General features: G+C 41.1%; 2 long non-coding RNA genes across 2 annotated transcripts; both read left to right on the top strand.

The window, feature by feature from the left end:
- Positions 1 to 247: 247 nt before the first annotated feature.
- On the top strand, positions 248 to 17,917 carry LOC149998617 (uncharacterized). Its single transcript, XR_016514337.1, has 4 exons — positions 248 to 366; positions 10,824 to 10,895; positions 11,728 to 11,802; positions 17,804 to 17,917. It is a non-coding gene; the product is annotated as an uncharacterized LOC149998617 (long non-coding RNA).
- An 8,744-nt stretch (positions 17,918 to 26,661) lies between these two features.
- LOC149998618 (uncharacterized) lies at positions 26,662 to 27,260 on the top strand. The gene is made up of 2 exons (XR_016507211.1): positions 26,662 to 26,853; positions 26,935 to 27,260. It is a non-coding gene; the product is annotated as an uncharacterized LOC149998618 (long non-coding RNA).
- Positions 27,261 to 27,615: the final 355 nt, after the last annotated feature.

A 27,615-nucleotide genomic window follows, 5' to 3' on the forward strand; every position in this document is an offset into this window, starting at 1 on the left:
GTAACAAAGAATTATCTAGCCCAAAATGTTAAGTTATGTAACCCTGTGCTAGAGAAATAAAGACCACTTAATGCAAGTTTTTTTCAAGTACTTACTGTTTTGTATCTAATGCACTGCATGTGTACGCATGAAAGCCTAGCTCATATGAGATATCTCCCACAGTGAGATTTATTTAATGCATAGAGGGAGTATTGAGGTTGTTTTATCATATATAAATTAGAATCACTGCCAAAAGATCTGAATTTTTTTTATTTTTTTGTTTTTTGCTTGTGTCTTCTTTTGAAGAAATCTTGGTGGCAATTCAATCAGAGAACTGAGCCCCGGGACATTTCAAACCTGGCATGGAATGAGGTTTTTACACACCTTGTAAGTGAAATAGAAGATAAATACATGTAAAAAGCTATGGGTAAACACATGATCCAGTGATTGGTGAGCTGGGTGTAAGCCCAGTTTGAACTCTGGGAAGTATGGCTTAAGAGCCATTCATTCTTCTCAAATGAGGAAACTAAGGTACAAAGAGGCCAAGGACTTGTCGGACTCATACGCAGGCTCTGCTTTCCCCAGCACTGACCTTCGGCGGGGGCGATAAAAGGCAGCAAGCAAGTATCATTCAAAGTAGCATCGTCCTGGCTATCCCAGCGGTGCTGCTGCTCTGACTTGTGAATGGTCCTTGAAATTCCACTTCTGAATTGAACTTAGATTCCTGCTCATGTGCAAAGTTTCTGACTGCGTAAATGTATGGAACATAGGACTGAAAGAGTTTCAGCTTAGCTCAGAGTTCTCCTCAACCATGGGTCTCTTAAACGATAAAGCAGGAAGTCTTCCTAAAAACCTGCCACAGGGCACATCTCTCCTCAATAACCCAGAATGTTATCTTTTTGAGAAAGTATGTAACTCTGAAGCGAATTGTCTGTGGCAATGGGAACCTTTGAGGTATGGGAAAATATGCTATTTATGTTAAGGTGTGCTGTGAAAAAATAGTCATAAAGAAAATACATCGCTGTAGCCTCATTCCAATTTCTTTCCTGACCACTCGTCAGTGGGAAGTGTGGGTTTTATCCCCTCGCAGCTCAAAAATTCTGTGATTTCTCAGTGATATGAGCAAAGCAGAATGCATATGTTCAGGGGCCTGAACAGGATTTTGAACTTATGGTGAAGATTGTCCCCTCCACCTGCCTTTGAAAAGACTGTCTTACCGTCTTATGGTTCAGAAATCCAATTTCCCACCGTTTCGGGTTAGATGCAGGTGTTCAGGGTGTGTCTGGCGCTGGACTGACAGTTCCTGCAGGTGTCCCATCTGTAGCAGCCTTCCTTTTCCCTGTTTAGTTTGCTGATCCCTAACTTGGGGAAAGAAGACTGAGGGTCAGTTTTCCTTTGGCGCGCGCATCAGAGCAGCAGGCTTCTGGGGTCCTCCCACCCAGAGGTCTCGGTAGTATGAGTACAATGTCATAAAGTCACCAGCTTTGCCAAGCATTGTGTAACACGGAGAGTTTCTTATAAGAACCTGAGTTTCACTATAGTTAGGAAGGCAGCACAGGAAGAAAAAAGGTTTCCTGGGCGCCATGCCCACTGTGTATCAGCACTGTCCTAAGTGCTGGGGGTACAAGGAAGAATTGGGCAGGGACTTTATCCCCAAGAAACTTTGATACTGGAAGGAGGAAGACGGATGTTGTTGGGAAGAACATAGGAGACCCACGCCAGCATCTCTGCAGCAGGGTAACGGGAGAGGAGGGAGACTAAGTGGGAAGTGGGGGGTGGGTTAGAAGAGATTCGTCATCCAGGAGGCACCAGCCTGCAGTTCTTCAGTTTCTGGGTTCATCTTAAACGACAAGAAAAGGTGTTAGAAATAAAAATACTCCTGTGATTTGCATAGAGCTGTACTGCTAGAACTAATTCACAGTTATTTTCAAAAGCTTGTCGCAATGCCATTAGTGTGTTCTGGAGGCTGGGCTCCTTTGTTTGGGGCCAAATCTCTGTTAGGGACAAGGCTAATTTGCTTCAGGAAACATCTGCCACAATAAGGTGTAAACTAAATTGCATCTTTTTCCAAAGGCAACTTGCCCAGGGAAGATGCCACCCCTCAAGTTGAGTCATTTGATCGTCTATACAATGTATTACTGGTGTTTTTATACGTTGAAACGATACTTTTCTCTGCATTAAACAAGTTTGTGACAAGTTTGAGGTAGACTTATGAACTGAATGAAACTTAAGCTTCAGAGCTCTTCACTTGCATGGGTGCCTTTCAAAGTTTTAGGAGGCGCACTAACAATTTTCATATTTCTAGTTTGGCATGTTTGTATTTGGATTTCCCAGAACAAATGATGCTCAAGCTCCACAAAATCTTGATTCACCCCTGGGGTTCAGGTAATTATAATTCAGTAAGTTTCTTGAATGAAGTCTTTTTTATTTTTAAGTATATTTTATTGATTATGTTGTTACCGTAGTCCCAATTTTTTTCCCTTTTGCTCCCCTCTGCCCGGTACCTCGCTTGCCCCAGTAATCCCACCCCCTTAGTTCATGTCCATGGATCTTGCATATAAGATCTTTGGTTTCACCATTTCCTATATTATTCTAAACTTCGCCCTGTCTATTTTGTACCAACCAATTATACTTCTTAATCCCTGCACCATTTCCCCATTTCTACTTCTTCCCCATCCCAGCTGATAACCCTCCAAATTATCCCCGTACCTATGATTCTGTTCCTATTCTGGTTTGCTTAGTTGAATTTTGTTTTTATTGTTTAGATTCAGTTGTTGATAGTTGTGAGTTTGTTGTCATTTTAATGTTCATAGTTTTGATCTTCTTTTTCTTAAATAAGTCCCTTTAACATTTCATATCATAATGGCTTGGTGATGATGAACTCCTTTAGCTTTATCTTTTCTGGGGAGCACTTTATCTGCCCTTCCATTCTAAGTGATAGCTTCGCTGGGTAGAGGAATCTAGGTTGTAGGTCCTTGCCTTTCATCACATTGAATACTTCTTGCCAGTCCCTTCCTGCCTGCCAAGTTTCTTTTGAGAAATCAACAGATAGTCTTATAGGCACCCCTTTGTAGATAACTACTTTTCTCTTGCTGCTCTTTAGTTTCTCTCTTTATCTTTCACCTTTGGCATTTTGATTATGATGTGTCTCGGTGTGGTTCTCTTTGGGTCTAGCTTGTTTGGGACTGTTTGTGCTTCCTGGACTTGTATGTCTATTTCCTTTGCCAAACTTGGGAAGTTTTCCTTCATTATATTTTCACATAAGCTTTCAATTTCTTGCTCTTGCTCTCCTGGCACCCCTATGGTTCAGATGTTGGCACGTTTAAAGTTGTCCCAGAGGTTCCTCAGCCTCTCCTCATTTTTTTCAATTCTTGTTTCCTCATTCTGTACTGGTTGACTGATGTTTCTTCCCTGTGTTCCAAATCATTGATTTGAACCCTGATTTCCTTCCCTTCAGCATTGGTTTTGTGTGGATTTTCCTTCATTTCACTTAGCATAGCCTTCACTTCTTCCCTTATGCGTTTGCCGTACACAAGAATGTCTGTCAAGCCTGTGAGCATCTTTATCACCAGCGTTTTGAACTCTGCATCTGCTAGGTTGGCTATCTCCTCATCTCTTAGGCTGGCTATCTCCTCATCGCTTATTTCTTCCACTGGAGCCTTGATCCGTTCCCCCTTTTGAGCCATACTTCTCTGTCTCCTCATCTTGACAGGCTCCTGTGTTTGTTTGCCTCTGTGTCTTAGATAGAGCTGTTGCTCCTGTTTGTTGCAAGGGGTGGAGCCTGAGGTATTCATCAGTACAGGGAGACCCGTTTCACCACGTTGTGATGCTGTATGTGGGGGAGGGGACAGAGAGGGAACAATGCCGCTTGCTCAGCACCTGCCCCTTTTCCAGGCACTTCTCCCACTTCTGTATGGGACTGGCGCCTCTCTAGCTGTTGCCCTGCCCATTGTGCCCTCAGTGAGTGGGTCTGCAGTCGTTCTAGGACAGTGGGGGCCCTTTAAACAAGCAGGCTCTGCTGAGAGACCAGCAGTTTCTTCCTCCACTCCAACCCCCACCGGTTTGCACAGTCAGAAGCAATGAGGCTTGATTTTCCCTGGTGCCGGGACCCTGAGCTGTGCAGTCTGGCCGGGAGCGCTCCCCAGGTGTCCCTCCCTGCTTTTTGAAATGTGTGACTGCGCTTTCTGCCGGCCTGCTGCTGCCACTGCTGTTGCTGCTGCTGCTGCCACCACCACACTGCGTCCTCTCCGCCCCAGCTCCACCCCTCCTACCTGTCTGGATGAGTATTTCTTCTTTATATCTTTGTTTGTTGGACTTCCATGCAGCTTGATTTTCTGCAACTTCTGGTTGTCTCTAGTTTTGAGGTAGTTGTCGTCCTTCTTAGTTGTGGAGAGAGATGCAGGGTGTCTGTCTAGGACTCCATCTTGGCCGGAAGTCGTTGAATGAAGTCATAATATTACTGTTAAACACTCAATGCACTGAGCCACACCAGCCATGGCTGATGGCTTGTTTTAAAAAATTCTTTTAGCCCTGGCTGGTGTGGCTCAGTGCACTGAGCGCCGGCTTGTGAACCAAAGTGTTGCCGGTTCGAATCCCTGTCAGGGCACAAACTTGGGTTGCAGGCCAAGTCCCCAGTAAGGGGCACACAAGAGGCAACCACACAGTGATGTTTCTCTCCCCCTCATTCTCCCTCCCTTCCCCTCTCTTTAAAAGTAAAATAAAATACTTTTAAAAATGCTTTTATCTCACTTCAGTGATTCTAACGATACAAGCTCCATGATTTTAGGAAACAAAGGACTCTACAATGCAGAAAGGCTGTACCTCATCCAGGTAGAGCGCATTCACATTCTGGCTTGTCCGTGGTACATCCATATTGTGCCAAGATCATAGGCACTGAGAGGATCTGAGAGGAAAATCCAAGCCTTATCCCTGTTGAATTATTGACCCCACTCTTGAGAATATCAGTGAGGTAAGTCAGGCCACACGCTGAAGGCAAATTGAGCATTGATCACAGAGACACCCTAATGCTCCCCTTCTCTACTAACCTTGATTGGGTTCCTTTAGATAGCTGTGGGCAACTAAAGGATGCCCTTTTTGGTATGGACTGGAATCTTGGCAGCTTATTCTTGGGTTCTGAAAGGCATAAACAAGACACTAAAAATAGCAGTGAGGAATCTGTCCTTTAGGATCATCCAGGGGGGGTCGTTTTATTTGTAATAGTACAAAGGTTTTGAGATTGTCAAACCCAGCAGCTTACGATGATACTTCTCTTTTTCCAACTGCATCTTAGTCTTCTCATTTATAAGAAGATATTTTCTTTCTCTCAAAAGCATAGTAATTCATCCTCTGCCCCATGTTTCTTTAACACTTACATTTATTAGGTGCTTATTATGTTTCAGGCAGTATACTTGGTACTTTTAATTATGATACAAGTAAGATATCGTGACTAAAGTTCTTAGAATGGTGCTTTCCACACAGTAAATGCTCATCACGTGTTACCTCAGGCTGTATCTCATTTTCCCAACAACTCTTGTGATGCAGGTATCATTATTCCCATTGGAACTCAGAGATGTTAAACAACTTACCTAGGCTTACACTGTTAATAAGTGGTAGAGCCACTTATGAGCTTTGCAAGGAATTTGCTATTCCTTTTGGCCATTATGAATAATGCTACTATGACAGTCCCATACCTAGGAATGTGTTTCTGTGGACATGTTTTTAATTCTCTTGGGTGCATACCTGGGAGTGAATTGCTGAGTCATATAGCAATTATACGTTTACCTTTTTTGAGGAAGTGCCAAACTGTTGTACACAGTGTCTTCACCATTTTGTATTCCCACCAACAGTGTGTGAGGATTTCAACTTCTCCACATCCTTGCCAGCGTTTGTTACTGTCTGTCTGTCTGGTTATAGCCATCTGAGTGAATGTAAGGTAGTATCTCATGGTATTTTTGATTTGTATTCGCCTGCTGACTTCAGACATTAAGCATCTTTTCATGTGCTTATTGGCCATTTGTATATCGTTTTTGGAGAAATGTCTCTTTAAATCTTTTGTCCATCTTAAAATTTGGTTATTACCTTTTTAATGAGTTGTAAGAGATCTTTACATATTCTGGATATTCTAAATATGAGCCTTTATCAAAGATACGAGTTGCAAATATTTTCTCCCATTCTTTGAGTGGTGTTTTCAGTTTTTTTAATATGTTTTATTGATTTTACTGTTACAGTTGTCCCAATTACTTTTCCTCTGCTTCCCTCCACCCTGTGACCCCCCTCCCTCCAGTTGTACCCCCCACTTAGTCCATGCCCATTAGTTGGGAATATAGTTCTTCTCAACATCTTCCTGTCTACTCCACTCCCTCCTACTATGCGTCTTAATTCCTGCATCATCTCCCTCCCTTTCCCCCTTCCCCCCTTCCCCCTTTCCGCTGACCTCCCCCCATAATGTTCCCCATACCTATCATTCTTTTCCCGCTCTCATTGCCTACTTAGTTTGCCTTTGTTTTGATTCCCTAGCTTCTGTTGTTGGTTGTTGTGATATAGTTTTCGTTTTAATGTTCATAGTTTTGATCCTCCTTCTCCTAAACAAGTCCCTTTAGCATCTCATATAACAGTGGTTTGGATCTCATGAACTCCTTCAGTTTTACTTTGTCCTGGAAGCACTTTCTCTGCCCTTTCATTCTGAATGAGAGCTTCACTGGATAGAGTAATCTTGGTTGTAGGATTTTGCTTTTCATTTCTTTGAATATTTCTTGCCAGTCTCTTCTCGCCCTCAGAGTTCCTTTTGAGAAATCAGCTGATAGTCTAATTGGGACCTCTTTGTACGTAATTCTCTTCTTCTCTCTTGCGGCTTTTAAGACTCTCTCTTTATCTTTAATTTTTGACATTTTGATTATAATGTGTCTTGGTGTGGTTCTTCCAGAGTCCAGTTTTTTTGGAACTCTCTGTGCTTCCTGGACCTGTAAGTCTGTTTCCTTCCCCAAGTTAGGGAAGTTCTGCTTCATTATTTTTTCACATAATTTTTCAATTTCTAGTTCTTCTTCACCTTCTGGCAATCCTATAATTCAGATGTTTGCTCTCTTATAGCTGTCCCAGAGGTTTCTGAGCTCCTCCTCATTTTCCTCACTTTTTGTTTCCTCTTTCTGCATTTGTTGACTGTTTGTTCTGATTTGTTGATTTGATCCCTGGTTTTCCTTCCCTCGCCACTTGTTTCATGTGTGTCTTCATTCATTTCAGCAGGACTAGCCTTCATTCCTTCCCCATCTTGATTAAGTCCCGCTGTTATTTCTGTAAGCTGTCTTATAACTATAGCTCTGAACTGAGCCTCAGAAATGTTATCTATCAGTTCGTCCGTTAATTCATGTATTTGCTTTCTAGTCAGCTGCATGATTGAGATCTCTATCATTAACCCTGCCATCTTGGCAGGTTTTTGCTCCCTGGGCGGGGCTGTCACACCTTCTATGCTATAGGGGGTGGAGCCCCGTGCATTTGTCACTACCAGGCAACCTTTCTCACCACACTGTGGTGCTTTGCATGGGGGCAGGGGTGCAAGATGGATTCCTGCCGTTCTCTCTCCACTGAGAGACCGGGTGCCTTCTCCTCCGTCCCCACGCCCTCTGGGCCTCACAGTCCGAGGCAATGGGGTCTGCCTTCCCTGGCGTTGGAATCATGAGCTGACGGGTTTGGTCTGCAGCCAGGGGTGCTCCCAGGTGCTTCTTGCCTCCCCTTAAATACGGGTGTCTGTGCTTACTGCAGTCCCTCCGCCCATCGCTGTAGCTGCTGCCACCAGCACGGCTTGACCTCTCCGCCCAGGCTTCGCCTCTCCTACCTCTTCAGTCGAGCACCATTTGTTTATAACTTTATACCTTGGACTTCCATGTAGCTTTATTTTCTGGAACTTCTGGTTATTTCTGGTTTTGTGGTAGTTATAGTCCTTCTTAGTTGTGGAGGGAGACGGAGCATATCAGTCTAGGCCTCCATCTTGGCGGGAAGTCTGTGTTTTCATTTTCTTGATAGTGTCCTTTGAGGCACAAAATTTTTTTCATTTTTATAAAGTCTAATTTATCTATTTTTCCTTTGGTTGTGCTTTTAGTATCATATCTAAGAAACTGTTGGTCTAATCAAGGTCATAGACATTTATCCCTTGTTTTCTCCTAAGGATGTTACAACTTTAGCTCTTACATTAAGGTATTTGATTTATTTTGAGTTAATTTGTACATATGGTGTGAAGTGTAGGCAGATTTCAACTTCATTATTTTGCATGGGGATACACAGTTGTCCCAGCACCATTTGAAAAGACGGTTCTTTCCACATTGAATAGCTTTGGCACCCTTGTGGGAACTCAATAGACAACACATGTGAGGGTTCATTTCCGGACTGTCAATCCTGTTCCATTGATTGCTATGTCTAGCCTTATGCCAGTCCCACACTGTGATTGCTGTGGCTCTGAATTAGGTTTTGAAACCAGGCTGTGTGTGTCCTTCCACATTGTTCCTCTTTATCAAGATCGTTTTAGCTATTCTTGGTCCCTTGAGTTGTCATATGATTTTAAAAATCGCTTGTCAATTTCTGGAAAGAAGTCAGTTGAAATTTTAATAGAGATTGCATTGAAACCATAAATTGATTTGGGGAGGAGGGTCATTTTAACAGTATCATCTTCCAATGCCAAACACATCATGTCTTTCCATTTGTTTACATCTTTTAAAAGTTTCTCTACACAATGTTTTGTAGTTTTTAGTATGTGAGTCATACACTTCTTTGGGTATTTCATTCTTTTTGATGCTGTTATAGCTGGAGTTTTTTTCTTTATTTCATTTCTGGATTATTCATTCCTAGTTTATAGAAATACAGCTAATTTTTGCATATTGGTCTTGTATCCTGCAACCTTGTTGAATTCATTTATTAGCTCTAATAGTTCTTTCCTAGATTCTCAGGAATGTGTCCCATGGTCTTCCAATTTCCTGAGCATATTTTGAAGCCCTTCAGAGTTTTTATGGATATCTCATTTCTCAGCTTTGATTTTTAAGCTTTTTTGTTAGGCTCTCTCTCTTTTTTTTTTTTTTTTAAATTTGCACCAACTGTTATCTGTTGCCTCAGCGGCTGCCCTCTTAAAACATTTACCTGCAATTGTTTTCACAAAATTGCCCCTGAGGAGAGAGGCTTTTGGTGCTACCCAGCTCTCAGTCAGGTCAAAGACAAACCTTTTAAGTGAGTCTTCAGGGAACTACCAGACAGTTCTTTGGGAATGAGATTGTATTCCATTCTGTTCCCTGTGGTACTGGGCATGTGGGCTGTTTTTCAATGTTACCCATGGGATGGAGAGCAAAGCTCTAAGAAGAATTAAAACAACACAGATCATTGATCTTACAGAAACCAATCACTTTTCTTGAATAAGTGTTCCCTGGATTCCTGCAAGTGTGCTGGTTAAATTTTCAGTTTAAAAACAATTGAGTCTTTTTTTTTCCAGTTGTATTTTTTGTTGCTTTTGTAGAAATGAATTTTCAGGTGTTCTTACTTCATAATTTTTACTAATTTGCCTACAACATGGTTTTAAACTTGACTATATGTTAGTTAAATATTTAATCGTGGGGGATGATTAGGAAACAGAAATAAAAACAGAAAATGTAATTTATCATTGAGGGTCTCCCAGATGGGTACATGAAATTTGAAAATCTATTTCTTTATTTAGTGGTCTCACAAGTAAGGTTAAATTACAAGTTATTTTAAACCCCTTTTCTTCATAGAAGTTAAACAGGCTTTGGAGTCAGAACTGGGTTCAATGCCACCTCTGCTTCTTACTAGCTTGATGACCTAGGACAAGCAATACAACCTCTCTGTGCCTCAGTTTTCTCATTTGTAAAATGGGGTAATAATAATATTTATCAGTAAGATTATTGTGAGGGTTACACTAACGATTCTTGAGAAGAGTTAACTTAAAAACAGACTTTCTTTTCTTTCTTATTTTTGTCTGTTTTGCTTGTTTTAAAGAGTCAAGAATAAAATTTATTTCAGCATTTGAAATACAAAATTTTGTCAAAAAACACATTTGTTCATTTTATTGAGATGTAGTTAAAATGTTATTTATTTATTAAACAAGCATTTATTAAATACCTAGAAAATTTTAGGCACTAACAGTCCAAGAAATTGACAAGTAAACAGGTGATTACATGAAATGTAAGGAAGCTTGTGATATAAGAATACACATGGGAGTATGTGATGAGAGTGTGGTTTTCACCAGTTCCTCTTAAGATTTATCCCTTCTTTGGCTCTAAAACCAAGGAGTTGGTCCTATTTTTATTTTTAACTGGGTGGTTTAAACTGGAATTTAAAAAACTTTCTGTAGATGAAGAAAAGCAACTTGAATTATGGAGGATGCCACAATAAGTATTTTCTGTAGAGCAACAGTTTCCTGTCAGCATAGTCACCTCTAGGGTTTTCCATCTGAAAGTTCTTTGGCATACTTTTTTCTTTGCTATCCGCTTATTTCTTCTTCTTCTTCTTCTTCTTCTTCTTCTTCTTCTTCTTCTTCTTCTTCTTCTTCTCCTTCTCCTTCTCCTTCTCCTTCTTCTCCTCCTTCTCCTTCTCCTTCTCCTTCTCCTTCTCCTTCTCCTTCTCCTTCTTCTTCTTCTTCTTCTTCTTCCACTTTTTCTTCCCCACTTTATCATTTAGAGACCTGGGTAGCTCCCCAACAAAGAATGTCTTACAGATTCTCTGGGTGATGTATTAGTAAAGACAGAAAATAATATTTTTTTAACCTTCTAGTTTTGTATGAAAAAAATGAATATAAACTTTCGGGGCAATTATTGAAAATGCAGATAATTTTTATTCTATTGCATTTTTTTCAGAATCCTCAGCCATAACCCTTTGAGAAGTCTTGATGATCCCTATCTTTTTAATTTGCCAGCATTAAAATATCTGTAAGTATTGCGACAATCTCTTGGTTCGTGAGATGATTTCTGCTCCTTTCTACTTTCGTCAAAGAGTTAGCATTTTGCATTTTGACTAAAAAGTCATAATTTAAATTATAACTGGTTTATTGCATAAAAGTTATTTGCACAGTAGCCCTGGCTGGTGTGGCTCAGTGGATTGAGCGCTGGCCTGCGAACCAAAGTGCAGCCAGCTCTATTCCCAGTCAGGGCACGTGCCTGGGTTGAGGGCCAGGTCCCCTGTTGGGGAAGCATGAGAGGCAGCCACACATTGATGTTTCTCTCCCTTTCTTCCCCTCTCTCTAAAAATAAATTTAAAAATATTTTTAAAAATAAAAAATAAATAAAATATCTTTCCCTATTGAAAAAAACAAAGTTATTGGCGCAGAAAAATGATTAAGAGAGAAAGCAGGTGGACAAGGCAGCCAGCAGAGAAAGGGAGCGCTGTTAAAGAACACACACTGATATGTAACTTGAGAAGCATGTAGAAATACCATTGATCTCAGAAAGGAAAAAGGAATAACTTGTACATTATGTATTTTTTAAAGAGTAATGAAGTGGTGGATGCTACTGAGAATTAGAAGTAGAATAATGGCTAAAAAAAAGTAGCTTGTACTGTTCACCGACATCATTAATTTGATGATGCAAATAAATTTAAATTTCTTCAAGAAGAGCTCTCTGAAATTATTATCCACAGCAAGTAAACTTTCGAGCTGGCTTGACAGAGAAGCCAAAACTGAAGTAAGCAGATATTAAGTGCCCTTTCAAGTACAGAACTTTGTCTTTGGGTTCATTTGATGCATGTTTGGACTTTCTCCTTCAGGGACCTGGGGAAAACAGATGTGTCACTCACAACAGTTGAGCGCATCCTCGCGCTAAACACTAATTTGGAAAAACTGTAAGTTGATTTTTCTTATATTTATTTTCACTTAGTTGTTCTTTTAGGAGGTTTGCCTTATTATTTTCTTAAGTCAGATTCTTATTTAATAAAATTCACTATTTTAAAGTATACAGTTCAGTGAGTTTTGAGAAATGTGTATTTATGTGCCACCATGATATTTGAGATACAGAATACTTTCATCATACCTAAAAGGCTCCTCATGATTTTTTGCACTCAGTTCCTCCTCCCACCATTAGTCCCTGGCAAGTACCAATTTGATTTTTGTCACGATAGTCTTGCCTTTTCCAGAGTCTCTTATAAATGAAATCATGTAAAGTGTAGCCTTTTGGGTTGGCTTCTTTCAGTTAGCATAATCCTTTTGGAATTCATTCATGTTATTGCATCTATGAGTAGTTCATTGCTTTTTATTGCCGTGTAATTTTCCAGTTGTGTGAAGATACCAGTCTGTTTAAGCGGTCATCAGTTAATGGATGTTTGCGTTGTTTCTACTTTTTTTTGGCCCTTCCGTTCTAAATGATAGCTTTGCTGGATAGAGTAATCTTGGTTTCGGTCCTTGTTTCTCATCACTTTGAATACTTCTTGCCAGTCCCTTCTTGCCTGCAAAGTATCTTCTGAGAAATCAGCTGATAGGCTTAAAGGAACTCCTCTGTAGGTAACTCTCTGCTTTTTTCTTGCAGCTTTTAAGATTCTCTCTCTACCTTTACCATTTAGCATTTTAATGATGGCGTATCTTGGTGTGGTCCTCTTTGGGTCCGACTTATTTGGGACTCTCTGTGCTTCCCGGACTTGTATGTCTATTTCCTTTGCCAGATTAGGGAAGTTTACTTTCATTATTTTTTCAAATAGACTTCCTTGCTCTTCCTCTTCTGCTTCTGGCATCCCTATGATTCGGATGTTGGTACTTTTGGAGGTGTCCCAGAGTTTTCTTATTCTCTCCTCATTTTTTTAACTTCCATATTTCTTCATTCTCTTCTGGATGACTGTTGATTTCTTCCTTATGTTCCAAATCATTGATTTGCACCCTGGCTTCCTTCCCTTCACTGTTGATTCCCTGTGGATTTTTCTTTATTCCACTTAGTGTAGCCTTCCTTTCTTCCCTTATGCTTTTGCAGTACTCAGTGAGTTCTCTGAGCATCCTTATCAGCAGTGTTTTTGAAATCTGCATCAGATAGGTTGGCTATCTCCATTTTGTTTAGTTCTTTTCCTGGAGTTTTGTTCTGTTCTTTCATTTGCGCCATATTCCTTTGTTTCCTCAACCAGGCAGCCTCCCTGTGTTTGTTTCTGTGTACGAGGTAGAGCTGCTTTGACTCCCTGTCTTAGCACATCTGTTAAGTTGTATGGGGTGGAGCTTTGGGTATTTGCCAGGGCGGGGCAACCCGTTTCACCACTCTGTGGCTCTGTTTGTGGAGGAGGGGTCAGAGAGAGGACAATGCCACTGCCTGGCTTCTGGAGGCTTGCTCGGCACTCACCCTGCTTCCAGTCACTTCACCCACTGGCACCCCTCTAGCTGTTACACTGGTGGTGGTTCCCAGAGTGGGTGGGTTTGAGTGCATTCTAGAACTGTGGGGGCCCTCTAAGCAGACTCGCTTGAGTGACAAGTGGTTTCTTCCGCCACCCCAACCCACACTGGTTTTTATAGCCAGAAGGTATTATGCTTTATTTTTCTGGTGTTGGCGCCCTGGGCTGTGTGGTCTGGCCTTGGATTGGGATCACTCGATCTTTATGCACCACACATGAATGTAGGACTGCCTGTTCTGCCAGCCATTGGTGCCTCCTCACCAGCACCACACAGTGTCCTTTCCGCCCCGGCTCCATCCCTCATACCCGTCTGGACGAATATGGCTCCTTTAAATCATTGGTTGTCGGACTTCCATGCAGTTCGATTTTCTGACCGTTCTGGGTGTTTTTTGTTTTGAGGATAGTTGTGATATTTCTTATGCTCGTGCAAGGGGCTGCTGAAGCATGTCTGCCTATACCTGCAACTTGACTGAAGTCCTTTCTCTGGTTTCTTAAGATGGAAGCCGCAGAAGCTGAGTATTGCTTTAGCAACATCCCACGTGTTGACATCTCATGTTTTCTGTTTCAGTCAGTTCAAAATAGTTTCTAATCTCCCTTATGAATTTTTTCTTTGACCCATAGGGTTATTCAGAAGCATGTTTTTTAGTTGTCAAAACTGTGGACTTTTTTTTTATAGATCTGTTAATTTCTGATTTACTTTCACTGTTGTTAGAGAACATATATTGAATAACTAAAATCCTTTTTAAATTATTGAAACTGACTTTATAGCCAGTAAATTCTGGTAATAGGCCAGAATATGGTCTATTTTGGCAAATCTTATGCATCCACTTGAAAAAAGTGTACATCCTGCTGATTTGGGGAGGAGCGTCTTACACACATCATGTAGGTGGATAGTGTTCTTCTAGTCTTCTATATCCTTGTTGATTTTCTATCTACTTGCTCTATCAATCACTGAAAGAAAAATGTTAAAGTATCCAATTATAAGTGTGGATTTGTTCGTTTCTCCTGGTCATTCTCACTTTCCTTCATCTATGTTTAAGCTCTGTTATCAGGTGTATAAGTTTCTAGGTAATGTCTTCATTATTTGACATATTTATTTTGATGAAATATAGTCTCCTTCATCCCTGGTAATATGCTTTGACATTGACTTTGTCTTATGGAAATATCTCCACTCCAGCTTTCTTTTGGTTAGTGTTAGCATAGTATATTTTCTATCCTTTTAACCTATGTGTATCTTTCTATTGAAGTTGGTTCTTGTAGACACATAAAGATGGCTTTTCCTTTTTTTATCTAGTGTGATAACTGTGTTAGACCATTTCCAATTAATGTAATGATTGATGCAATTACATTGAAATCTACTGTCTTGCTATTTGTTTTTTATTTGTCCCATCTGTTTGCCTGTTGTTGTTTTCTTTTCATTTGTGCTTTTGGATTGAATACATTTGAGTATTTTGTTTTCTTTGTGGGCTAAAAAGCTATAGCTCAGATTTTGTTATTTCAGTGATTGCTTTATGGTTTATAGTATGCATCTTTACCTTCTCACAATCTCTCTTCCAATGATATTTTATGGTTTCATCAATGGTATAAGAACCTTGCAATAGTGTACTTCCATTTGTCCCTCCTGGCCTCTGTGCTGTTGCTTTCAATACACTTTACTTTTACTTACATTATAAACACCACATTATATTTTGTGTTTAAATAATCAATTATCTGTAAAGATACTTAAATAATAAGAAAAATCTTACATATTAACCTAAGTCATTACCAATTCAAGTGTCCTTCAGAATTCGTAATAATCTGTATTTCCATCTGGTAACAGTTTTCTTTTGCTGAAAACGACCTCCTTTAACATTTCTTACAGTGCAGATCTACTAGTGGAGAATTCTTTCAGCTTTTGGATGTCTGAGAGTATCTTGCTTTTGTTTTTGAAAGGTCATGGGTAGACATGTCTAGCTTGATAGTTGTTGGGTCCCCTTCCCCACTTCACTACCTCAAATATATATATATATTTTTTGGCACTGGGAGTTTTGGCTTACATTATTGCCAACAAAAAAAATCTACTGTAATTTTTATCTTTGTTCCTCTTATATAGTGGTTTTATTTTCCCCCTTGGATTGATTTTAATATTTTCTCTTTATTGCTGGTTTTGAGCAATTTGATTATGATGTGCTTCAGTATAGTTTTGGGCATAATTCTTGTGCATGGAGTTCACTGGCCTTCTTGGACATGTGAGTGTTCGGTGTTCACCAATGGGAACGATTTGGGGCTATTTATGCAGACTTTTATGTCTCCCCCCTTTCATGGACTCTAAGCACACATACATTAGGCCACCTGAAGTTGTTGCCCAGCTCCCTGTGGCTCTGTTCATCTTTGTTGTTGGTTGTTTCTCTTGGCGTTTCATTTTGTATAGTTTGTATTGCTACATTGTAAAGTCACCGGTCTTTTCTTCCTCTGCAGTGTCTAATACGCCAGTAACCCTACCCAGTGTCTTTTTCTTGTTCTTTTCGGGTTTTATATTTATGTAGGCATTTATTGCATCTTTCCCCCATTACCATTTATCCCCCCTCCAGTGTCTTTTTCATTTAGACACTGTAGTTTTTAATCTCCAGCTTCTTGGAGCAGGCACTATTCCTAACAGTGGGTGATATCCAGTTATTCTTCTCTCTGATCCTTTCATGTGGTTCTTTTCCTGGGCTCAAGCAACTCTTCACACACAGGCACCATCCAGTACCTTGTTGAATACTCAAGAGATCTCTCTGCATATCCCCAGAGTGCTTGTCTGTGTACTTCTTTTCTTTCCTAGTATTCTGCTTTGTGCATTCCAGTCACCTTGGTTTCCCCAACTCTCATATCCATTCCTTAGGGAGTTAACTAGTCTCTGTGGGTTTTTTTCTTCCTTACATCATGACCTGGAAGCTCAGAGCAGTAAGCTAGAACAATGCATCAGAGGGCTTACTTAATTTGTTTCCTATCTCTTGGGAGTCACTGTCCTTCATTACCTGAATTTCAATTTCTTGAGAACTGTTGTTACATATATTTTGTCTGGTTTTTAAATTGTTTTAGGCAGGAGGTCAAATTGATCCCATCTTGGTCTAAAGCCAGTTATATTCTCCCCCCTGCCTCAATAATATTTTTTAAGTCTGTTTTGTTTTGATCCAGAATCTAATCAAAGATCAGGCATCGCATGTCTTGTCTTCGTTTCCTTTAATCTAAAATATTTATCTACCCTTTTTATTTTCTGTCTCTTATGACACTGGCATTTTGGATGTGTCTAAGATTGTTGTCTTATGAATGAATTGTCCCATAGTCTGGATTTGTCTGTTTGCTCATGATTAGATTCAAAGTAAAATATTTTGGAAGGAATACTACATAAGTGATATATCCTTTCTACCTCATCATTTTAAGTGGCTTATAATGCTAAATTTGATCTTTTGGTGAACATGGTATTTTCCAGATCCCTCCATTGTAAAGTTATTTTTTCCTTGGTAATTAATAAATAATCTGTTGAATGTTGCTTTAAGATCAGCGAACATTCTCCTCTCAACTTTTTACCCAATTGTGCCTCAGTAATAATTTGTGTCTGATCGATTACTACATTGGTGGTTACAAAGTGACACTATTTTTCTAATTTTATTATTCCTACTACATTTATTAGCTGGAATTATTCTATAAATAATAGTTTACCTATTTTCTTTTTGAGTATTATTGTGAACTCATGGGCTCTTCTTTAAATTAATTATGTTATACCTTATTATCATTATTCTTTTGAATGTTCATATTGCCTAGATTTGCCCAATGCAATCTGCTACTATTTAACCACGTAATGTTTTTCTTTATGCCCAGAGTAACTTCTAATACATTTACCACTCACAATTAGGGATTTATAAGTTAGGGACTTATCCAGAGCCTTCTTAGAAGATTTCCCCCTCCTAGTGTACTCTCCACCCAAAGTGAGACTTCTGGGCTGGGAGAAGGAGATACATCTGAATTATAACTACAGATCAGTGTCACCGATTCTAGTGCCTATCACCTTTAGTCTAGGCATACCATACCCGCTGCCATTCTTACTCTTCTGTCCTCCCCTCTATTTATTGACAATATTCAAGAGAGCAAATGGCTGCCCTGGCTGGTGTGGCTCAGTGAGTTGGAGAGTCTTCCTGTAAACCAAAGGGTCGCGGGTTCCATTTCCAGCCAGCCTAGGGTTTCGCTGAGGGTCCCGGTTAGTTTCTCTCTCACATAGATGTTTCTCTCTCTCTCTCTCTCTCCCTCCCTTCCCTTCTCTCTAAAATCAATAAGCACGTTCCCCAGTGAGGATTACCAAAAGAATAACCGATGGCCAGCTGATGCCCCCCAAACTGTTCAGGTGGGAAGCCCCCACAACGCTTCTTTGCACAGCCCTCTGGTAGCCGCTGCCCACCTCTTCTACCTGCTCAAATAGCTTTTCTGCCAATAATTTAATTTTCTGCCTTTCCCTTTATAGGATCCTCCCTCATAATTTGGCCTGCTGCCTCTGCAAATTCAGAGAGAACATTGAGAGGGTCAGCCAGAGAGTGAAATTACACTGCCCCGCTGACTGTCTGACACACACAACTTGTGGTGAGTCTGAATTGCCCAGTGGTAAATTCTTTCATTTTCATTTTATTTGTTTTAATTTTTGATTGATGATGATAAGTTGTTTTCCTTTGAAAATACCTTTCGAAGGTTCGTTGTTGTTGCTGTTTTTGTTTTTTTCTTTCTTTTTTAAAATTGTTGTTCTATTACAGTTGTCCCAGTGATGGTAAGTTTTTAAACAAATAAGGTCACCGTGTTATTTTTATTCATTCATCCAGAGTTTAACTCCCTATATTTCTGAGAATCGCTTCCTTGCTAAAAGTGAGACGCAGGAAAAAGAGAAAGGAAGGGGGCAGGGGATTAACAGCAATGAGCACACAGTGCGTGCGGTGCTCAGCTGGCGCTTTCCGTCCAAATGAGAACCTGTTGGTCAGTGGCACAGCCTGTAAACTGGCTCTGGATGCGTTAGGCCTCGTCTGTCCTTTGCCTCGTTGGACGGGTAGAGCTATGTTTTTATTTTGTTTGTTTTGCAATTTTATAAAAAGAGTACGAGTGATTGTATTTTATGAAAATTCTATTTGGGATCTGAATTTCTGGTTTTATTATCAGAAGCGACTACCAAATCCTTCTAATGGGTGGGAGGGCTCTTGTATTCTTAGACTGTCCAACTCTGAACTTGCTCTGAAGCGCACGGTTTTCTATCCACCAAACACTTGGGTGCTTTTAAGTATTTTTCTACAAATTAGGCTTATTCACACCATCTGATAACTTCCAAAATGTGCTTTCATGCCCAGATAGTGTGAATGTGGGTCTCTGGCAGTGATCTGGGGCACATCATAAATAATAACACTGTGCTACTTATATTAAGAGAGTGTGGCTCATTTTTCAAAAACAAGTTTTTGGCCTATTATATTACTCTCTTCTACCCCAAAGGTGGGCAGAGCAGGCATTTTAATCTCCTTTAACAGGAGAGTAAAAACAAGGTTAGAGAGTGTTAAGTGCTGTCACCTAGTACTCAGATCTCTGGCTTTCCTTTTGGGGCTCCACAAGCTCCCCACTTTGGGACCCTCAACTCCTTCTCTGACCCTCAGCTTCCACAGCAATACTTTCATTCTTCTGGAATGGAAACCCAGTTGTACAATGATACACTTGACCTTCATGCAGTCAGAAGCTTTGGATGGTTCCCCAAGTAAAGCTGAAAATGTAAGAAAAGACATGAAAGGAAAGCAAAGTAGGCATCTGACAACAGTTGCCTTTTCCCTTCTGTATATTAGGACCCCAAAGTATTATTCCATAGATGTATTGAACATTCCACAGTGGCACACAACCTGCCAAGTCTCTTAACCCACATTCCAGATGCGTGCCTAAATTTAAGCACAGAGCAGGAGTGGACATAGAGTTATTTTTCTGTATAGAGCCTTTTGTTCTGGGGGCAGGGATGTGTAGAAGCAATGACCAAAGTAATGCTTTGATGGGTAAGTGGAGAAGGGCATGTCCAGATGAAGACCTGTTAGCCGTGGGTTTTAATCACGCTCACCTGTGATGGAGGCAAGAACACGAGCACACGAAGAGGCGGAGCGGGGAAGCCTCATGCTCCCTCTGCATCTGAGCAGGACAGGGTGGGGACCATGAACGTGAGGAATCGCGGTAGATCTGCAGCGAGTGTAACTGAGTGGGGTCTTCCAGCCTTGGTTTTTCTTCAGTACCTGACAACTGGCCCTTGGGGATCAAGGGAATCATCCTAAATATGGTTACTCTATTTCATGCTGTGGAACGCCCTTTAAAAACATACCTTTTCTCCTTTTGTTGTGTTGCCAATCGGGTTTAAGTTGGGGTTTATTTTTCTCCTCTCTGAACAACATTCCGATATTTGCTGATTCCCAACTTATTTGACTGGCATGTAGGGCTTTGGACTGACAAAAAGCTGTCCCATGAGTCCTTCATGATCAAAAATGGTCTCTTCTTTTTTGACAGATGAACCACATTTAAAAAATCCAAAAGGCTCCTTCATGAGAGGGTTACAAGGCAATAAGAATGCGGGCAGTGAGCTGACAATTCAGCCAGAGGAGGTCTCCTTGGGCCAAAAGGAAAAGAAATTGTTAGCCATTCTGGGTAAGCAGCTAGACTTTAATGATAACAGTGATGTCATTAGTGCACTACAGTACAGACTGCCTTATTTCTCGGAGATTAAAAAGCAGGTATAGAATCAATGTTATTACCATTCATTAAACTCCCTTTTTCAAATGTACAAGATGGAGGTATGCCCTTGAGTCATTTGAAAAACAACAGAGGGACCCTTCTTAAACCTAAATTTTACAATTCAAGTTACAAAAATAAATGGAGGAAACTATTTTTTTGGAACAGATTTAGTAAAAGATTTGCTCAGGGAACCAGAAAAAGAAGAGGTCTCCAAGCCAGAGGACATGAACAAATGGGCAAATGGAAAGACAGGAGCCCAGGGTGAAGAGGAAGAGGAGGAGCCACGTAAGGTAAGGACAGCTCCTGAGGCACGAGGCCTGGACAGTGAGTTAGTGAGGACGTGCCATGAAAGCACTGAGGTAGGAAGACCAGAGGCACCCACACTGTCTCTTGTCTTAGCCATGTGACTTTGGCCAAGACCCATGACAGTGATCTTCTACTTTGCTCATTTAGACAGTGGTGCCACTGTTCCTAGGGTAGACACCAAGAGGACCTAACACACAAGATAAATAAATTGCACAAGAAAATGCTAATACTATGATTGCATAACACATTAGATACGATATGCTCTTTAAGAACCTACATGAGAGGGAACCCCCCAAAACCCAGAATTGTCTTCTGGAGGGCGGGCCCCTTGTAGTACAGGTTTCCTCCACTAGGGGAGTATTCTAGGAACCCATCTGTAAGAGTGTACCAGCTGGTTTTGTTGTGAGAGGGTGTGTTAGGCATCAGTGAATTTTTTTTGGAAGACTCTTTCAACATATTTGATGGGTGATTTACAAGTGCGCCTGCGCACACCTTGCTGAGTGTTCAGCCGTTCTGGACACAAACGGCATGACCCCCACACCCCACCCTCCCTATTCACCCAGTCTTGCCCTGAGTGACTTTTTGTGTTTCCCTGGATGAAAAATTCCTCAAGGGGATTTGTTTTGCCAATGTGGAATCAGTGAAACAAAAAAACAGCAGAAGCACTAAATGGCATCAAAATTGACAAGTTCAAAAACCGTTTTGAGCAGTGGAAAAAAATGTCTCAATAGGTGTATTGCATCAAATAGAGAGTACTGTAAAGGGGACTGAAGTTTAAGCATGTAAGGATAAACACACAATATTTTTTAAATAAATTCTGGGGGTTTTGGGGTCTCTCCTCGTAAGCCATTCACCTGAAAGAGTGGGATTTTAGAGTAGTAGTTAAGAATAGTTAGCTATTCTTTAGCACAGGCTTAAGAATAGTTAATTTTTATCTTTTCCATCTCTTTGGTTTGTTTTTTAAAATTATTGCTTGTTTTTCTCTTTTAAGGTCATCAGAAATGTGCCAAGATATGGCTATAAGGAGATACTCCTATTAGCCTCTCCTGTTATCGTAGTGGCGACAGGCTTAACTGCAATCTTCTGTCTCATTATGGTAAGACAACGAACTGTTCGTTCAGCTTCCCAGAATACATTCTGTCTTTAGCATAGAGTCAGAACCCACAAACTGAAAATCAAAGCCACTTTCCCACCTACTCCTCCTTGATATTTTTCTTTAGTCATGAATGCTGAGATATGCTTTATTATTTTATTACACATTATATTCCAGAGATTTTTAAAGGAAGCCCACTCCCAGAGATTGTGTGGAACTGAAATCAAGATAACAAGCCACTGTACTATTTTGAGAACTTATACTAGGCCAGAGTAGACATGACAGCAAAATTTCTTCAACTCAGAATGGATGATGTTGATTTGATGTATTACCAATTACTCTCTTTCTACCATTGATTTCTTGTTGGCTGAACTGAGGAGAGATTTAGACTCTCCACCCTCATAAAGTTATGTCACCCTGGTCAAAAGGACATGGCTAAAAGATAAAAGTGTGATCTTGTCAATTGATTAGATTTACTTAGCGGTTTTCTTCTCCAGTGTGTAAAAAGCATGGTGTAAATAGGTTCAGTTAAAACATAGCAAACTAAATCCTGTATCAGGCCTCTCTAAAGCATGTCGTATTTATACTCACCTCTTCCTGGAGCTTGCCTGTGTGCCTTTTCTTCAATTACACAATGGCTTGTTTTCCCAACAGGTAGGAGCTAATATTAAAAGTGATATAATTAGCTGACAATCTTGACTACCCTACTAATCCAACCTAATACCTTGTTTACATTTTCAATGGTCATGGCAGCCCCCCACCAAAACCTAGCCACACCATGCCCATTTCTACTTTTGTTCGTGCCTTTGCCCATCTAAAATTCCCTTATTTTGCTCTGCCTCTGCTGCAAGTCCTGTGAATCTCTCAAAAGCCAGCTCAAATTCCTATTTCAGCCCTGCTAGTCCTCCTTCTTCTGTGAGATTTATCACCCTTTCAGGGCGTGGGCAGTAGTGAGGCATTCCCCTGCCATGAGAACTTAAAAATATGGTAAGTAAGTTTTTAAAAGGCAGCTCCCCAAGAGAGAAATACCAAGGTCAACACATCATGGAGCAGAGCAGAGATGTGTACGGACCAAATGGCCTCCTGGTCTACCAGACTTGAGAAATACCTGGCTGGATGTGTAACTGCTAAAGAAAACATGTCTATTTGCAGGAGGGTTGGTCAGCAATAAAAGCTCAGAACAGGTGAGGGAGAGTCTGACATGGGCATTGCCCATCCTAGCAGTGCCTAAGAGTAGAGATGGCACCTCAGGCAGCAGACGTGGAGAGTCCGGCCCACTAGCCAGGCTGTGCCTGTTGGGGAGATGCATGGATCCAGCTAATGCAGTCTTTTCCTTTAAACACGGGATTCAGCTGATTCCTATTGTTCTAATTCTGTTCTCACCAAGTAGCCTTCTGACTGTGCTTCTGAGTGTATTTCCCTGATCGTGTAGACACAGGTGTTGTCTGTGGAACAGATGTAATTCTCACTGTCAGGCCGTAATCTTGGCCTTCTGATTTTTTATTAGCACTGCAGTATTGACGAGGTGAGACTACCCCGATCGGAAGAAGTGAGCCCTCTCTTGGTGAAGAGTCTGACTTCTGAGCCTAGGGGCTGGGGACTAGCATGGGGGCGGCTTGCCAAGGTCTCTGGGAAGAAGTCATTGGCCAGTGCCCAGACAATACCCTCTCCCTCTCTAGTGAGCATATGGCCTTTGCTTTTTTGGATTTTCTATAAACTCCTATAATGCATTTAATTTCTATGGAGTTTAATCTCGCATTTGTGTTTATTTATGTGGTTTCATTATTTCCTCTCCCCAGTTAGATGATAAGCTTTTTGAGGATGGTTTGCCTGACTGTTCTGTCTCCTTAAAGACCACAACACTGAGAAATATTTGAAATTTTGAAATTCAACGAAAACCACTGAAACTATGAAGATATTTAATATCAAAGGACTTCCATAAATCAACAGGGAGAAAACAAACAAACAAGGGGAGAAGAGGGCAAGGGCTGTGCGGAGCAGGATGTGTGTTGATTTTCTGTCACCCTATCTGCCGATCATCTCACGGCTTATGGGGTATGGGTTTTGTTAGCGAGGCCTTTGTTACCTCATGGCATGAAAGTGGTCTCTGATATTGTCTTTTAGTCCTTTTTATAATATTTCTTTTATTCATAATTTAAAAAAGAAATCTGTCTAGTATTGGTTTTGTTTTTAGTGTGGTTGACTGTTTTCCCCCTACGTGAAGATTTAATTGTTTTAAAATCTTTTATTGAATGACTCATTCTTTCTTTCCTGGTCTAAAAAGCTCTCTTTGGACTCTAGTCTGTTGATCTAGTTATCTTTTTTTGTACCAGTGACAGTATCACTATGTAATTCCAATTTCTTTATAACATATTTTGATGTCTGGTAGGGTAAGCTGCTGCTTTTTTATCTTCTTTTTCATACATTTTGTAGCTATTCCTGCATATTTTCTCTGCCAAATACCAGCTGGCCAGGTTTTGTTTAAAAACTCTCTTGGAATTTGAATAGATTGCATTACATCGGTAGGTTCATTTGAAGGGAACTGACATCTTCACAACAACTAGGAACACGGTATCTTCACGTCGTGTATTCTTCCTAATGTCCTTCAGAAGAATTTTAATGTTTTGATCACGTAGGTCTTACGCATTTTTTGTTAAGTCTGTTTCTAGGTACTTGATGCATTTTTATTGATGTTGCAAGTGGGATCTTTCTTTCATTTTTTAATTAGTCTTTTGTGGTACGTGGGAAAACTCTTGAGGTTTGCGTATTAATCATTTGATTTTGGATTTACTTACTGAATTGCCATTTTACTTGACATTAAAATTCTAGTCGATGCTCTTGCACTTTTAGGTTTGGCATCATCTCCTATGCACATGCGTTTTGTCTCTTTCCAATACTTCACTTTTCTTATTAAATTGATTAGGACCTCCTCAACAATGATGAATAGTAACAGTAATAACAGGCATCCTACTCTTGTTCTTGAACTTAAAACAAAGCTGCTGCGTTGTTTCCGGTAGATACTTTTAGTTTCTTTTTCTACTTCTAAGAGCTTTTATTAGGGACTAACTGCTGAATGTTATCCAAAGCAGCCAATGAAACGCATTGCCAGCTCCCTGCAAGATCCTAACTTAGGGACTATGGAAGAAGAGTCAAAGGATATTCAACAAATTCCTGTCCTCAAGAAAGTTATCACCTTACTTAGAAGGGAACAAATAAAGATTTAGAGAGAGTGGTCATTGTGATGAATAATTGTGATGTCGCTTTCTTCCTAAAACAGTCCTGTGCCAAAAGAACACCCGCGGACAATGATGGAGGAAAGCCAAGGTAAATATTAGTCTGACAGTTTCCAAAGTAGGAGTTTACAACTAGAGGAGCTTCTTCCTGGAGGTGGCCTGAGGTGACCTCTGAAAATGGTGCGCTACTCATTTGACACAGAAAACCCCACAAAATCATGCAAATCAAGAGTTTTAAATATTCATGTTCACTTTGAGAACACTTGGGAAACTGCCAGGCCAAAAGGGTATGCATATCTGAAAAGCCACCAAGCAGCTAAAGGATGTCACTTTGCAGAAGCAATATGTGCCATTCTGTCCTTACAATGGTGGAGTTGGTAGGAGTGCCCAGGCCAAAGACTGGGGCTGGGTGCAGGTTGGTGCCCCCAAAAGAGTGCTGCGTTTTTGCTGCACATGCTTAAAACTGCAGAGAGCAGTGCTGAACTTAAGGGTTGGGGTGCAGACTCTCTGGGCATTGAGCACATCCAGGTGAGCAAAGCTCCCAAGATGCAGCGCAGAGCTTACGGCGCTCATGGTGGATTAACCCCCACAAGGGCTCTCAGGCCTGCCGCACTGAGATGCTCCTCCCTGAAAAAGAGCAGCTTGGTCCTGAACCAGAAGAGGAAGATGCATAGAAAATAAAAGAAAAATAAAAAGTCCCATAAGGAACTGAAGAAAGAAAGACTTGAAAGTAAATTTATCATAAAATAAATGCTTAGAAAAGTTTAAAAAAAAAAAAGAAAAAGAAAAGAAAGAACTAGAGGAGAACTTAGAACTCTACCTCAGTCTCATTTTACAGTGAGGAAACCGCTAAGTTTGGAAACAACACTTGTTCACTCTGGTGCTTTGCCTGGACTTTGCAAAATGAGCTCCGTAACCAAAGCTGACAGAGTGTGTGACTGGCACAGATGCATCTGCTGCCACTGGTCCTTTAAGGAAACAGGGAACAAAGGGGGAGGTCTTGGTTATACTTGTTCCTGCCGGTGGTGGAAGCTCTGGGGGAGGGATAGGAAAAGCCACGTGGCCTTAGGGTAAAGGCTCTGGTCTCCTTCAAGGCTGACGAAAGGTAGACTATGTGAGTCCTTCCTGTAAGGTGGCAGAAAAATTTCCCTTCCCGTCCTCCTGGTTTTCAGGCCCCTACTCTCTCTATTCCCTTTATCCCAACTTCATAGAGTTTTAACTGGGCAAGACCTTACGCAGTAGTTTGTCTTTTTTTAATAATAAGGAAACAGAGAGGAGGAAGGGAAATATCTTGCTCCATGGCCACACTGCTAGTGAGTGTCAGAAAGAAGATGGTGCCTTTCCAGCTGGGGCCTCTCCATTGATCACCCCGTGCTTGGGCTGTGAGCTACACTTTATGTCAGAACTCAGTACGCACGCACCGCACAGACATAAGTCGTTTCTAAAACAGACTCATTATGCACTCTGATTTTTTTCTATTCTGTTTCGTCAAAAAGAATATTTTGTATTCTAGTGCTGGTTGTGACTTGTAAACTGACTTCACAACTCACTCGGCAGTGACAGCCTGCAGTATGAAAGTCAGCACGCTAGCTAACTTAGCTAACTGCTATTTGGACTCAGGCATTTAGTTGTGTGATTTAACTTATAGGATAAAGCAGCTAGAAAGTTGAAAGCACCTTCTTACCCTCAGCCCCACCCCCAGCAAAGGGTGCATGTGGGACTAAGTCTAAATGGGACGGATGTGAAATGCTTCTGGAGAGAGCAAACTGCTTCTGCCCAGTGTGACTGTGCATCCCCACCCCACCCCCCACCCCAATGCACCTCAGGGCGCTTGACCAAGGGCCAGGACAGTGAGTAGGGCTGAAAATCCCGCCTGTACTCCATGCCAGACCACACACAGAGGTCACCCCAGAGACATGGCAGGGACATTTTAAAGAGACACAGAGAACCCCTGGAAGCCCAGTGTGCAAAGAATCATTTCCAAGGTCCCAGGTCTACAGTGATTTTGCCTCTGAGTATGGACCCAGGTACCCATTTAGTCCTAATAAGGCCAGGGACAAATCACTAATTGTTGGTATGCGTTTTCCTCCAAGGGGCTTTTTCTCACGACTCCTGAATAAGGACCGATCGGTGGAAAGCCAGATGGAGGTAAATTTCAGGAGGATCAAGCACTGTGGCGGGACAAAGTGGGGGACAGGCAGGAATCAAGTTTCCCTCTCTGTTTTCTAGAAGGGCGGTTTCTGGAGCTGGCTGCGGGGTGCATATGGCCCTTTCAAAAAAGAAGAGGCACAGCATGTGCAAAACATGGGTTCCTCTGATGAGGAGGAGCCTTCCGACATGTAAATAACTGGGAGTTATTTAGAATTCCTGTCTAAAAGGGGGAAATAATGAATAGTTTCATTGTTCCTTTCAAGAGTAAAAGCTTTGACCTTCTTTTTCTCTCCCCAGAACAAAGGAGGGATCCTCCTATGAGGACTTGGACTCAGTAGTAGTAGAAAGTGACACCTGATCCTCCTGCTGAGTGAACCAGGTTACTAATAAATTGTTTTTCTCTACTGAAATGTGTACGTTTGTAACCACCTCTAGCCATGAGGGAAAGAATTAAAATGTAAATAGATAAATACATATACACACAAATAGCACGAGCCATAAGCAAGAAAAGCAAGGCTGAAGCAGGACTCCTGGGGTAGCCAGCACTTCCTCAAGCAGCAGTGTGGTCAAACAAGGGTGAAGAGGGACTCCTCTCCCCCGTGTCCCCCAATATAGTCTGTCCCCGAGAACTGGAAGATACATCATCCTCCAGGGGTGTGGGTTATTAAGTCAAATAACAATTTATCCTGGTGCTCTGGCCCCTGGCTCACCAAGTGCCAGTTATGTACAACATACTTGACCCCTGTTGTGGCCCCCCAT

The sequence above is a fragment of the Furipterus horrens genome, unplaced genomic scaffold, assembly GCF_987537825.1.
Source record: "Furipterus horrens unplaced genomic scaffold, mFurHor1.1.pri manual_scaffold_11, whole genome shotgun sequence".
NCBI lineage: Eukaryota > Metazoa > Chordata > Mammalia > Chiroptera > Furipteridae > Furipterus > Furipterus horrens.